The sequence below is a fragment of the Odontesthes bonariensis genome, chromosome 13, assembly GCF_027942865.1.
Source record: "Odontesthes bonariensis isolate fOdoBon6 chromosome 13, fOdoBon6.hap1, whole genome shotgun sequence".
NCBI classification, from domain to species: domain Eukaryota; kingdom Metazoa; phylum Chordata; class Actinopteri; order Atheriniformes; family Atherinopsidae; genus Odontesthes; species Odontesthes bonariensis.
Genome location: NC_134518.1, coordinates 4,054,778 through 4,066,466, shown reverse-complemented (window position 1 = coordinate 4,066,466; position 11,689 = coordinate 4,054,778). Strand labels below are relative to the sequence as shown.

At 42.0% G+C, this 11,689-nt stretch overlaps 1 non-coding gene across 1 annotated transcript; it reads right to left on the bottom strand.

The window, feature by feature from the left end:
* Positions 1 to 401: 401 nt before the first annotated feature.
* Positions 402 to 483, bottom strand: trnal-uag (transfer RNA leucine (anticodon UAG)). The gene has a single exon. It is a non-coding gene; the product is annotated as a tRNA-Leu (tRNA).
* Between the last annotated feature and the right edge of the window lie 11,206 nt (positions 484 to 11,689).

Genomic DNA, 11,689 nt, shown 5'->3' with positions numbered 1-11,689 from the left:
TAAAATCAAGAGAATTATGGACAACCCTGAACATCCTCTCCATGAGACTGTTATCGGAAAACAGAGTCTCTTCAGTCAAAGGCTTCTTCAGTTTGGATGCAAAACGGACCGCTACAGGAAATCATTCCTGCCCACAGCCATCAGCATCTAAAATAACTCCTTGATTTAATTGAGCTACATCAACATTTAATTTCCCTCTGGGATAAATAAAGTATTTTTGAATTTGAATTGAATTTGAATTATCAAAGGATGAAAGTGGACTTGACATATGGGTTACCTCCCCAAAGGACCAGCACATGTGTATGATTTCCTGGGAGTTCCATCTTCTTCATGGCGATGTTTTTTTTTCAAACTGATTTTTACTTTTGATTGTGAAACTGCCACCGAGGAAGCAGCCACATTGCCAGTGGTGGGATTTGAACCCACAACTCCACAGAGACTGGAGCCTAAATCCAGCGCCTTCGACCACTCGGCCACACTACCAAAGAAATCTTTGAGCCAACTACAAGGGAGCGTAACCTTTAAAAGACGGACGAAACTGAAGGATCGTAATCAACAGTTGTCAGTAGACCCTGTAAGATGAAACTTTTCTAACTCAATGTCAACTGATGATTACAAGTTGTAGTCAGAAGAGAGCATAGTAAGCGTAGCATTAACAAGATGATCTTCCTTCTCTCACCCAATTTCCGCTGGGATAGGCTTCAGCCCCCCCACAACCCGACCCACGGATTAAGCAGGTATAGAAAATGGTGGATGGATGGATGGATTTTTTCGCTTATTTGATGTTGGGCCACAGAGGAAGGAAACCCAGTCATCACTCTCCCCAATGATACTCACCTCTCCCGGGGGTATCCAGAGGCATTCCTAGGTCAGATGAAATTTAGAATCCCTCCAGCATGTTCGGGTTTGCCCGGTCATGTTTTTTATTTCCACGTACAGGACCTCATGATGAAGGTCTCTGGTTTGGGAATCTCAGGGTTACAACTTTGCTTTTTGATACCATTTTGTCGGCATCACCATGACCTTAAGTACACAGTGCAGCAGTTCACAGCCGAGTGTGAAGCAGTTGAAGCGGGATGAAAGTCAGCCTCTCCAAATCTGAGGCCATAGTTCTCAACTGCCTTATAAGCCGCTTTCGGACTGTAGGAACCTTTGGCAGTTCTAATAACCTTTTGAGGAACGGGGCCGTTTTCTCCCGCATTCGGACATACAGGAACTCGGGGCTATCTCCCTCAGTTCCTATAATCCTTTCAGCTCCTTCTACTCAGCTGGGTCTGTTCTGGGTTCTATAGGAACACATCTGACAGAGGTGTTTGGTGGTCGGTAGCTCCGCCCCATGTCATGTTGTCAGGCTGAAATGTTTCCTCATAAGACAAGGACACAACCTGAGCGTGTTTAATAAATTAAACTTACACGTTGTCTCCTTTGTCTGCAGCGCTCTGCTCTCCTTTCTTCCTTCATGAAATGAAAAAGTATCGTCTCCTGACTCTCTGTGAGCTCTTCCAGCCTCGATGTTAGACGCCTGATGTGATCGTCCATGATTAATATCACCATCATGCAGACCATGAACACGGTGGCCTCCCCGCTCTCCATATTAGCTTCTTGGTGGTGTTTTTTCTACTCTCCTTACTTTTACCGGGTTTTGTTTTGTTTTGTTTTGTTTTGTTGTTGAATGTGGCACTAAACGGCTAACGTAACACGTCACTGACGCAGACGGCTGCGCGCGGCGCATCAGTCCCGACCTGGTCCCGACTCGTGCAGACTGAAACAGTTCCCTGGGGAAGGACAATTATCAGAACGAAATTCGAGTAGGACAGTTCTGATAACTGCGTTCTTAGAACGGCTCTGTCCGAAAGCGGCTATAGATAGGCTGAGGAGCTCGACCATCATAAGGGAGCTTGAAGTAGAGCCAGTGGCGGCGCCAGGTGGGCGCTAGGGGGCGCTATAGCTCCCCCTGGAAAAGTAATAGCACCTCCATAGCACCCCCAGCAAATTTTTAGATTTTTTCTTCAACTAATTTAATATTTTAAATATGTAGTTGTGGCATTTTCTTCAAAAGACAAAAAAATGTGGTTGCAACACAGCGTGAGTAAAGATGCCGTGTTTTGCTTTGCTTGTCGGCATTTTCTAAAAGGAAGACACAGATTCCATCTTGAGCCAGCATTTACCGCTCTCGGCTTTAATAACTGGCGGAAAGCAGCAGCGTCATTGAAGAGCCATCATGAAAACGCCGGGAACAAATTTGCAATGGAAGCATGCACTCTTAAAACTGCTGGGTTGAAAAGTAACCCAATTATAACCCATGTGCTGAGTGAAAAGTGGACTGACCCAAACTTGGGCTACCTTAACTCATTCGGCTGGGCTATCAATTTGACCCAATAAATTGGGTTGTGTTTCCAACCCAACTTTGGGTAGACGGTTACTCACTGCTGGGTTAATGCTACCCCAGATATGGGTTGAAAGCACATTTCATTTCTTTAGGTTAAATTATGGTTTATTACTCTGTATTATAGGATTCTTTATTGTTATCATGTTATATCTGTATACATGACTACATGTATATATACATAGAGCTAATGTGTAAATCAGAAACACCAGATTGAGACGGAGCTGTTTATTATAAAATCTTGTAATATTGTACAATGTCATCAAAAAATTAATAAAAAATGCATATATCAATGCTTACATGCATGCACAACAACATTAACAACAAGGATACACAGAGATTGTCATTAATGCATTAATCCCCGCAACCCCCGAATCTGAATTTCATCAAAAAACACAATGCATATATCAATGCTTACATGCATGCACAACAACAACAACATGAACAAGGTAACTGGACTGCACTGAGGGACTCTTAAGATACTTTTATACTAAGATACTTCATAAGATACTTAAGATACAGAAGGCAGCACTGGCTCACTGTACTTCAGTGGTTCTGTTTATGCATGTGTGTGTGAGTGAGAGAGAGAGAGAGAAAGTATGTACACTAGTATGTAAACTAGTAAGTGTGTACACTATCCTAACCAGGTCTTTTACTGTGTGTGTGTGTGTGTGTGTGTGTGTGTGTGTGTGTGTGTGTGTGTGTGTCTCTCTCTCTCTCTCTCTCTCTCTCACTCTCACTCACACACACACAGTAAAAGACCTGGTAGGGTAGTGAGTTAGATACTCAGTGCAGTGCTGTCTCTTTCTCTCTCTCTTGTACATTCTCTCTCACACGCACACACACGCACGCACACACACACAAGATAATGAAAGAGCGAGACAGCACTGAGTATCTGAACTCGCTGTAACCCTAGGTCTCTGCCCGCAACTGTGCTCGCATCGCCTGCACAGAGGACCTCACAGGCCCAGGAATCCCATAGATACAGGATTGGAGAAATTCCCAAACTTGGCCACAGGCCTGTGGGTACTGCACATCAAATACATAGAAACTTTTAAAACACACATCAACGGCCTCAGTAAGACATTTGAACTCAACTGCCATGCCGTTTATGATCACAAAGGCTTGGGAGCACTCATGATCTCCACTTGTAAGCATCAGGACACAGGGCACCTCGGATGTTCGTGCACCGAGGTATTCCGGTATATTCGTGCCAATCTGGGGAGAGACAGAGACAGAGACAGAGAGAGAGAGAGAGAGAGAGAGAGAGAGAGATGAATACAAGTGTGAATGTTTTAATGTAGTTTTGTTTAACAACCTTGTAATAACCAGCCCCTCGTTCCACACTACTGTACAGAGGGCTAAATAGTTCGCTAATTAGTTCGCTGATTAGTGTTAACTAGATAGACATTGAAAAGTTAGCTAACCACTGAAGAACTGCAGCTGCCTTACCTGGGAAAATAGTTAATTTTGCCAACTCCAAACAACTGAATCCACATTTTGCAGTTTGTGGTCCATGATTACAAGTCCCATCACCAACTATTCCATAATTCCACTATGAATGATTAAACTACAGTGCACTACTCTGGACGTTTGGAGTGTTGCCTGCCATCTCACAGCACGTAGTGTCTGACTGTGCGTAAACGAACTTAGGCCCTACTTAGAAGGCCGCCCGCGAGTACATTACCAAAATAATGGCGATTAAGATGATACAAAATAATGACGGTTAAGGTATTAAAAATAATGAGAAATTCTATATGGACAACTTACAGTATGTCACAGAAGTGAGTACACCCCTGTGAACAACAAATTGAAGCGGTTATATATGTTGTACACAGGTTACTATTCATTGTGTAAAAGGGACATTTCTTAAATGTTATCCTATGGAAAGATATACTTACAAATCTGCAACAATGTGAGGGGTGTACTCACTTCTGTGACATACTGTAAATTCTGCGCACAGATTTTAAGACCTACACATTAAAATTCAAGCCTTTTTCAAGGGTTTTTAAGGTATTATTTCCAAATTCTTGAATTCAATGCTTTTAAGGCTTTTTAAGACTCCGCGGGAACCCTGTATTATGTACTGAGAAAAATACTGGGCTGAACATCCTGATTATTCTGAAACATTGTGCAACTCACATGTTGTTCGTCAATGAAAGCCTTTGACGACTCTAGTAGACTGGGTCTCCAATATTTCCTGCCCACTTTGTAAGTACCAGGAGGGATGATTCTGGGAAGGAGCAGCAGGGCAACATCTCCTCTTCTTTCTGGAACATTTAAAATGGAGATTAAAGAACAGAAGAATCAAAATCAAACTCTGATGTTGACATTGCAACCAATAGTAAACAAAAAACTTTTGTGCACAACCCAAGGTGAGACTCTTTCAACTGATTGGTTACGTGCGGCATTGTTTAGTTATGATTCGCTATTCACGTGTCTGTGGAAACTGTGGTGTTTTTTTTTTTTTTTGAAGGCGTCAGCTTATCCTAGGGCAATCGAAACTGTTATTTCTAATCGTAGATTTTTTTCACATCGCAAATAAAATCGAAATCGCCCAGGCCTAGCTGTAAGTCTCAATGTCTAAACTAATAGATACACGTTATACCTTCAGTTAGGCTGTCAATGTTGATGAGTAGGTCCCCAATCTTGTCCTTCCCAGCCATGGCAATAATCTTCTCAGTAAAGTGTGTCCAGTTGATAAATTTATTTGTCGCGTCTGGCTGTAACATGGAGAAATCCTGGGAGATCTACATGGGGATGTCACAAATGGATGTAACAATTACTAATTTTGGTTGAATAGTGTAAAGCCATAAATCATACATTATTCATAGGTCTCGCCATTACATGAAAGATCTTGAAAACTGTGTGTAATATTACGGGTGAGGAAACCTACCATACCAGATGTGTCCACCAAGCGTGGAAATTCTCTGCAAATCTCATGTATTGGCTTGGTTCCATTTGCCCTTATCCACTGGGCTCTGTGGACAGCAGTTTCAAGCATAAACTCTGCTACTTGCGATGACGGGTATATATTGTTTCTCAGCCACTCAGCCAGCTCCACGGCTCTTTCTGGTGTTATGCTGGAGACTGAAGAAATTAAGTTGACACAAAACAAAACAAAATTGAAAAACACTCTTGGAAAGAATGTGTTTGTTTATTACTTTGACTACACTTTTGTGAATTACATAAACCTAGACTGGAAAACTGAAAACTCCAACCAGGCTTTGATGCTATAATGCTATCCAACTAACCTACTTTCTCTCCAATATCGCCACATGCACGCATTAGCCAATTATACAGTTTGTACTGAAATACCAAAATGTATAAATTGCATGTTAGCATGCACACGGCAGACAGACATCTAATGGCCTAAGACGTTAATACTGGTTGTCATCGAAACACAATAAAAGCTTGCAAGTAATATCCCCTCCCAACTCTGTAACCCCCCCCATTTTAGAACATCAAAACCAGAGGGCTTTAGGAGTTGGAAACAGTCCCCCTCAAGTTACCTCAAAAAGGACAAAAGCTGCTCCACTGACTTTGTATGGGCTCATCCCTTTATTACCTTTTCGAAATAACATGTGGTCAAAGGAACTCACAAGGCAAGTAAAAATTCATCAGAAAAGAACCCCTTGACAACATTTAGGGAGTAGACCTACATTTCAAAATTTGACCAGAGAAGACTATAGAAGAGCATAGAGTGCAAATGGAAGAGCTCATACAAAGTCCTGACACTGGTATTTTACTTTACCACCAAAATCTCCCTCACATATCCTCTGTGACCTATGTTGTTGTACCTGGTAAAATTGCTGAGGTCTGTGGCAGTGAGTCTTTTTGAAGAGCTGCTTGGGGTGTCGAACTCTGCCGTCTGCCCTTGTGAAGCCTTTTTCGGACATTGCGTAGGCGCTCTTCGAGAAAGCCTGTAGCAGGTCTATGGTTCCTGGATGTGGTGAACCATGCATCCTAGCATTGTTTTAAAATAAACAAAAGTTGAATTCAGGCAGATGTACTATGTAGAGCAGATTTGAAGATTACTGTATCAATGAATTTCCATGACGTCTTTGTGAATTTCCATAACATTTCAGCATTTATTTTCCAAAACTAACAATAAAAACAGTATATGCAATGGTATTAACTAAGTATGAAAGGACAGCAAAGACGGTCATCTCCACAAAGCATGAGGTATTTGACAGTTCAGAAATGGTTAGAACTGAACATTTGTTATTGAAGCCTATTAAGCTGAAGTTATACAGAATGTGGTTTAGACCTAGCCAACTATAACGACTCATCCTATTGTTAAAATTTAATTTAGTAGACTCAACTTTAAGCTAGAGAAATTATGTGTTGGTGTAGTTAAACATAACTTACATAGCCAGTGCCTTCAGTGTCCTTGAGACAAGGAAATTGCTCCACTACTGAAGATGCCAGCTCTGCCTTAATAGTCGAAGCTGGGCTAAAAAAGAAAAGAAAGATATATTACCTTACATGTGTGCAGTAGGGATATAATGGTATGAAAATTTAACCTCACAGTTATGGTGTACGAAATTATCATGGTTTTCGGTATTATCGGGGTATTTTTTAAAAGTGTGTTCAATCTGTTCAGAAAATACTGATAGGCCTACACAAACTGAAAAAAGTGACAAGACACATCATGGGGCGTGACAAAGCACAAATGGTCAGAGGCCATAAGTGAGATACTCACTTCTCGCCAAAGCGCTGCATCAAGTGGGACACCAAGATCCGGACCATGGACAATCTCTGGGTGTGGGATATAATGCCATTTTCAAGGCTGATTACCAAATCTCGCCCATCAGGTATTTCATTGAGAATTTCCCGTACATTCTATCAGTGAAAAAAGGAGGAACACAGTGTTGGGACAGTCATTCTTTGGCTACACTGGACATAGTGATTTCCATTGAAGGAGGAGAATGCCAGTATGTTTGGACCTATGTTCCAGTGCTAAAGGTCTTTGTGTACTGTCAGTTGTCAAAAAATGCAACAAATCGGTGCTACCTCAGCTGAGATAACATGGCTGGTCAGGCAAAGTAGCTAATGGTGGTCATTAAAAGGCATCTGCTAAATGTAATGTAACGTAAAATTCTAATCTGATGAAGCAACAGCGAAACGGGTTGTTCACCAAATAAAATAAAATACCAACAAAGAAGACCAGTGTGCGGTGATTTACCCCTCCTTTACCTGGTAAAAATTCTAATGTCAAAGTAAACAGCTCTTTTGTGCCACTGAAGAAGCTACACTCCACTTTCTAGCACTCACCTTTAACAGAGTGATTTAAGTCAAAACGTGCCAGTGTTCTCCTTTAAAATTGAATTAAACACTACATTTTCACACCCAGTATAGCCTTGAGTAGAAAGAAAATACTTACAAATATGCCTTCTTTCTCCAGTCTTCCACTCTGTTGTGAGGAACTGCTTGGGAACAAGGTGAAAGCATCTGGTTCTGGGGCTAGTGCTGGTCCTGGCATCTGGCAAGCAAATGTCTTCGTGAAAAACTGATTGCCACTGTCCATAATCAGTCAGTTTCACAACAAAAAGTTAACTCGCACCTTAAAGATGAGGAGTAGATATCCTCTAAAACTAGTTGCAAGCAAAACTAGGCAGTAGATCTAGACAGACAAAACAATGTACAGTGGACCCTGAATAACAACCTACAGACAAAACTATGTACAGTGTCCTTATCATTCCTGTGATTAAACTAGCTTATATCTCAAGGAAATGTAGTAATCATCATCATTGCCCTTATGGGACATCACAACATGGAGTGGATGATGGTCAACAATCGAGTCAATGTCAACCCCCTTGACTGAGGAGGTAGGAGACACAGTAAAGGCAAAAAAATGCCTTTCAAATCCTAATGTCTCCCAGTTTTTCACAATCAGTTTGATGGTTTTGTCCACCAGCACAATTGTTTGAATGGTTCCAAACTGTGGGTCACCATCAGCTGACATAGACACGAGAAGCGTCATACCAGGCCTGTAGCTGGTACCCTTGTGCTTAATCCAAGATGCCAAATACACCTCTGTGTACGTACCAATTCCCTCAAAACCAGATTTTACGCTTTCAAAGTCCTCTATGGTACCAAGGAGTTCAGTAGTTCCTGGGCCAACCTGGAAGTCATGAGAGAACAGCTGGCCTGACATCAGGGTGTAGCACATCTGTAGTTGGTGCCTATATGCTTGTGTTTTGCAAATATTTCGAAAATTGCAAGTCACTTGACTCACGCGCTTGAAAAACGCATGTTTCGCTTCAAAACGCATGCACCAGAAATGAATAATGGGACCCAGTTTCCTGATTGCACCGGGATAGTGGACCATAAAATGGTGGCTTCAAATGGCGATCAGGATAAAGCTCTAGGTAGCGACAATGATGCTCCTCAATCAAGTGTCTCAAGAAAGTAACAGCTCCTTCTGTCAATTCTGGAGAAAAGATTAACTCCATACAGCTAAGCAAGGACAGGAGCAATTCCCAATGTCTGTTACCCTCTGGCACCAGATCGCCCACCATAAGAGGCAGTAATCGTAGCAAACACCATGTCTGTGTCGCAGTCTGTCTGAATGACCCATCTGGATTTTTTAAATCCTGTGGTCTGATGAGAGATGGCTTATTATGGCAATCAGCAAAACCATAGTCAAAACTTGTCAGTCTATAGTTCAACTGGTCAAGCGTCAGAATCTTCTGCTCAATGAGTGAATTCAGGACAAGCTTCAACTCAACACCCCCAACTCCCTCAAGGATATCGTGCATGATATCAGGAGCCACATTGTCTGTCACATGATAAAACTCCAGTTTGTTCAGGGAACACTCTCTTTTGACACCGGTCTCTGTAGGGTTATTGAGCAGCAAATCAGACTGATAGTTCACCTTGGTACGCATTGTAGAGGGATCCTCAAGAGTTTGCACCTTTAAAACTGGTCTATGTACCCGACACCATCGGCACACACTATTCGCAGAGAAACTTTCTGTGTAACCAAGGATGCTGTTAAGTCCAAGGTTGTCTCCACAGACCTGTGCCACCCCTGCTTTAATGCTGCCTTGAAACTGTGCAGTTTCAACCTGAACACCATTCAACTCCATTTCTTTTATCTGACTCACAATTGGCTCCAAGACAGCATCCATTCCGTAGGTTTTAACATCATCTGTCTTGTACACTGCAAGGAGGAAGTGTGACTTCAGGCTGGACAGGTACTCTTGCGGCAAGCATTTAATGGTGAAATAGATGAAACCAAGCTTGTGAACTGATGTCTTGGAACCGAGAGGATTCACCATCTCACAGTCATCACAGTAAAGAACTAGAGGAATAGACAACGCATCAGAAAAGAGGCTGTTAGTGGCAAAAATGGTGCCATCTCTAAAATCCTCAATCGCGCCCCTTTGAGCCTCTCGCCACTGTAAAATTCTCTCAATTGTGCCAGCACTTTCCACAATACGCTTCAGTGTTGGTTTTAGAGGAACACACTGAAATGTATCACGCACTGCCACCTGTCTCACAATCCCAGTCTCACGGTCTCTCTCTTGGGTGTATGAGAAGCCAGGAAGAGGTACTGTCTCTGGCTGTATGAAGTTTCCTGACTGAGTAAAGTATTTAATTTGCTTAAAGTCCGTTTCTAAACCTTGAAAAGGCTTTGCTGCAGTATTGAAGTGCTTTAGGAGCTCTTCAGCCTCTGGACTACCTGCATGTCCCTTTGCTCTTAAAAACATCTCCGTTTTGAGCTTTAGGTCTCCAACAATGTCACTGATCAAGCAGCTAGTTTGTTCTATTGAATCTATGATTCCACTAACTGTTTGTGATGATCTTGACCTCAGCCGTGCTATAAAGAGAGCAACTCTTTCTTGCACATAGTCAACCTCTAGCTCTCCACATTCTTCAATCTGTTCACCTTCTACATTAACGATGTTGGGGGGAGACTCATGGCACTGCTCGGAAACGTCTCCTGCAGTTTCTAATTCGATACAGTGCCCCAGCAGATGTCTGCGGAATGATCTTACATGGCTAAATGTTCGCTGGCAGCCATCTTCAGCACACTGAAAGTAGCTTGATGCAGTATGAATATTGTGTGCCAGTTTCAAATGCTCAAAATACTCACGGACAGTATGCCCTGTACTCTGCCTTCTGCACTTAAAACAAGTGTAGCCCATCTTGTTTGTCTAGGTCTAAAATACCCGTCTTACCTCACACAACTTTTTTAGATTGGATGCAATCTTCAGTCGTGGTCCTACATGGGGGATAATTATTGACAGGGCACTGGCATCGAGTAGAAGGAAGGCCTCTTCATCAATCTTTGTGGGAGAAGGATGTCATGACATGTTCATGACTTCTGGCCTAGTTACATCCTGGGCCTTGTTGACTGATTCATATGAATATGGGTAAAAGGTAGTATGGGCTGTTTACATTTAGGGCAGACGCTCGGCGTCGCAGGAAGAGATTGAGTCCGGATGACGCATGCATGTTATGATTAAACCAGTATAAAGTTGGTTCACAGTATGAAGACGGTGGACATTTTGTACACTCTGTACGCACATTTGCTGTGACGGTTTGTTCAATAAACTCCCCAATGGACGGCTGACCAACGCGGGATTCGACTCTAATTTCTCCACAACATCTTCTCAGCTGCAAAATACCATAAACATAAACATTACACATACCACAAAACCCAAATGCACAATATGACTTACCTACATATTTTCTGTGAGGAAGGATTGTATTTTGCACTTCTGGAAGTATTTTGCACATTAACATGGACCACAACTGACATGGATGTATCAGAGTACCTGATGTAGATGTGTGTGTGTGTGTGTGTGTGTGTATTTATTTATTTATTCATTAATTCATGTATGAGCTATTTCATATAAGGCCATGAAACAGGGCAAAGTGCAATATATGCTGCTGGCTGTGTGCAATATATGAGGCAGTGTGCAATACTGGGATAAATGTCAGATACTGAAGCTTTTATAAGAGTCTGGAGAGTTTTTGCAGCATTCTGTTCTATTAACATCGCTAAAAGCATGAAATGGACAAAATGTTTAGAGAGCAAAATACATATCCAAATAGGTAACACATTTGTGTATGTTATGGGGGGGTTTGGAACACCCCATTCGTCATTGACCCCAATATGGCTGAGCCATTTTCATCATCTACACTTTGCTTAAAAAAAATCTACAATTTGCTTGTCAGTTTGCTTGCTGAGAGTAGAATTACAGATGTACACGCACTATGAATTTTAGGCTAAATGTTTAGAAGGCTTGTCATAAGCGCGTTTTCTACTCTGCAATGACACAAGTACCA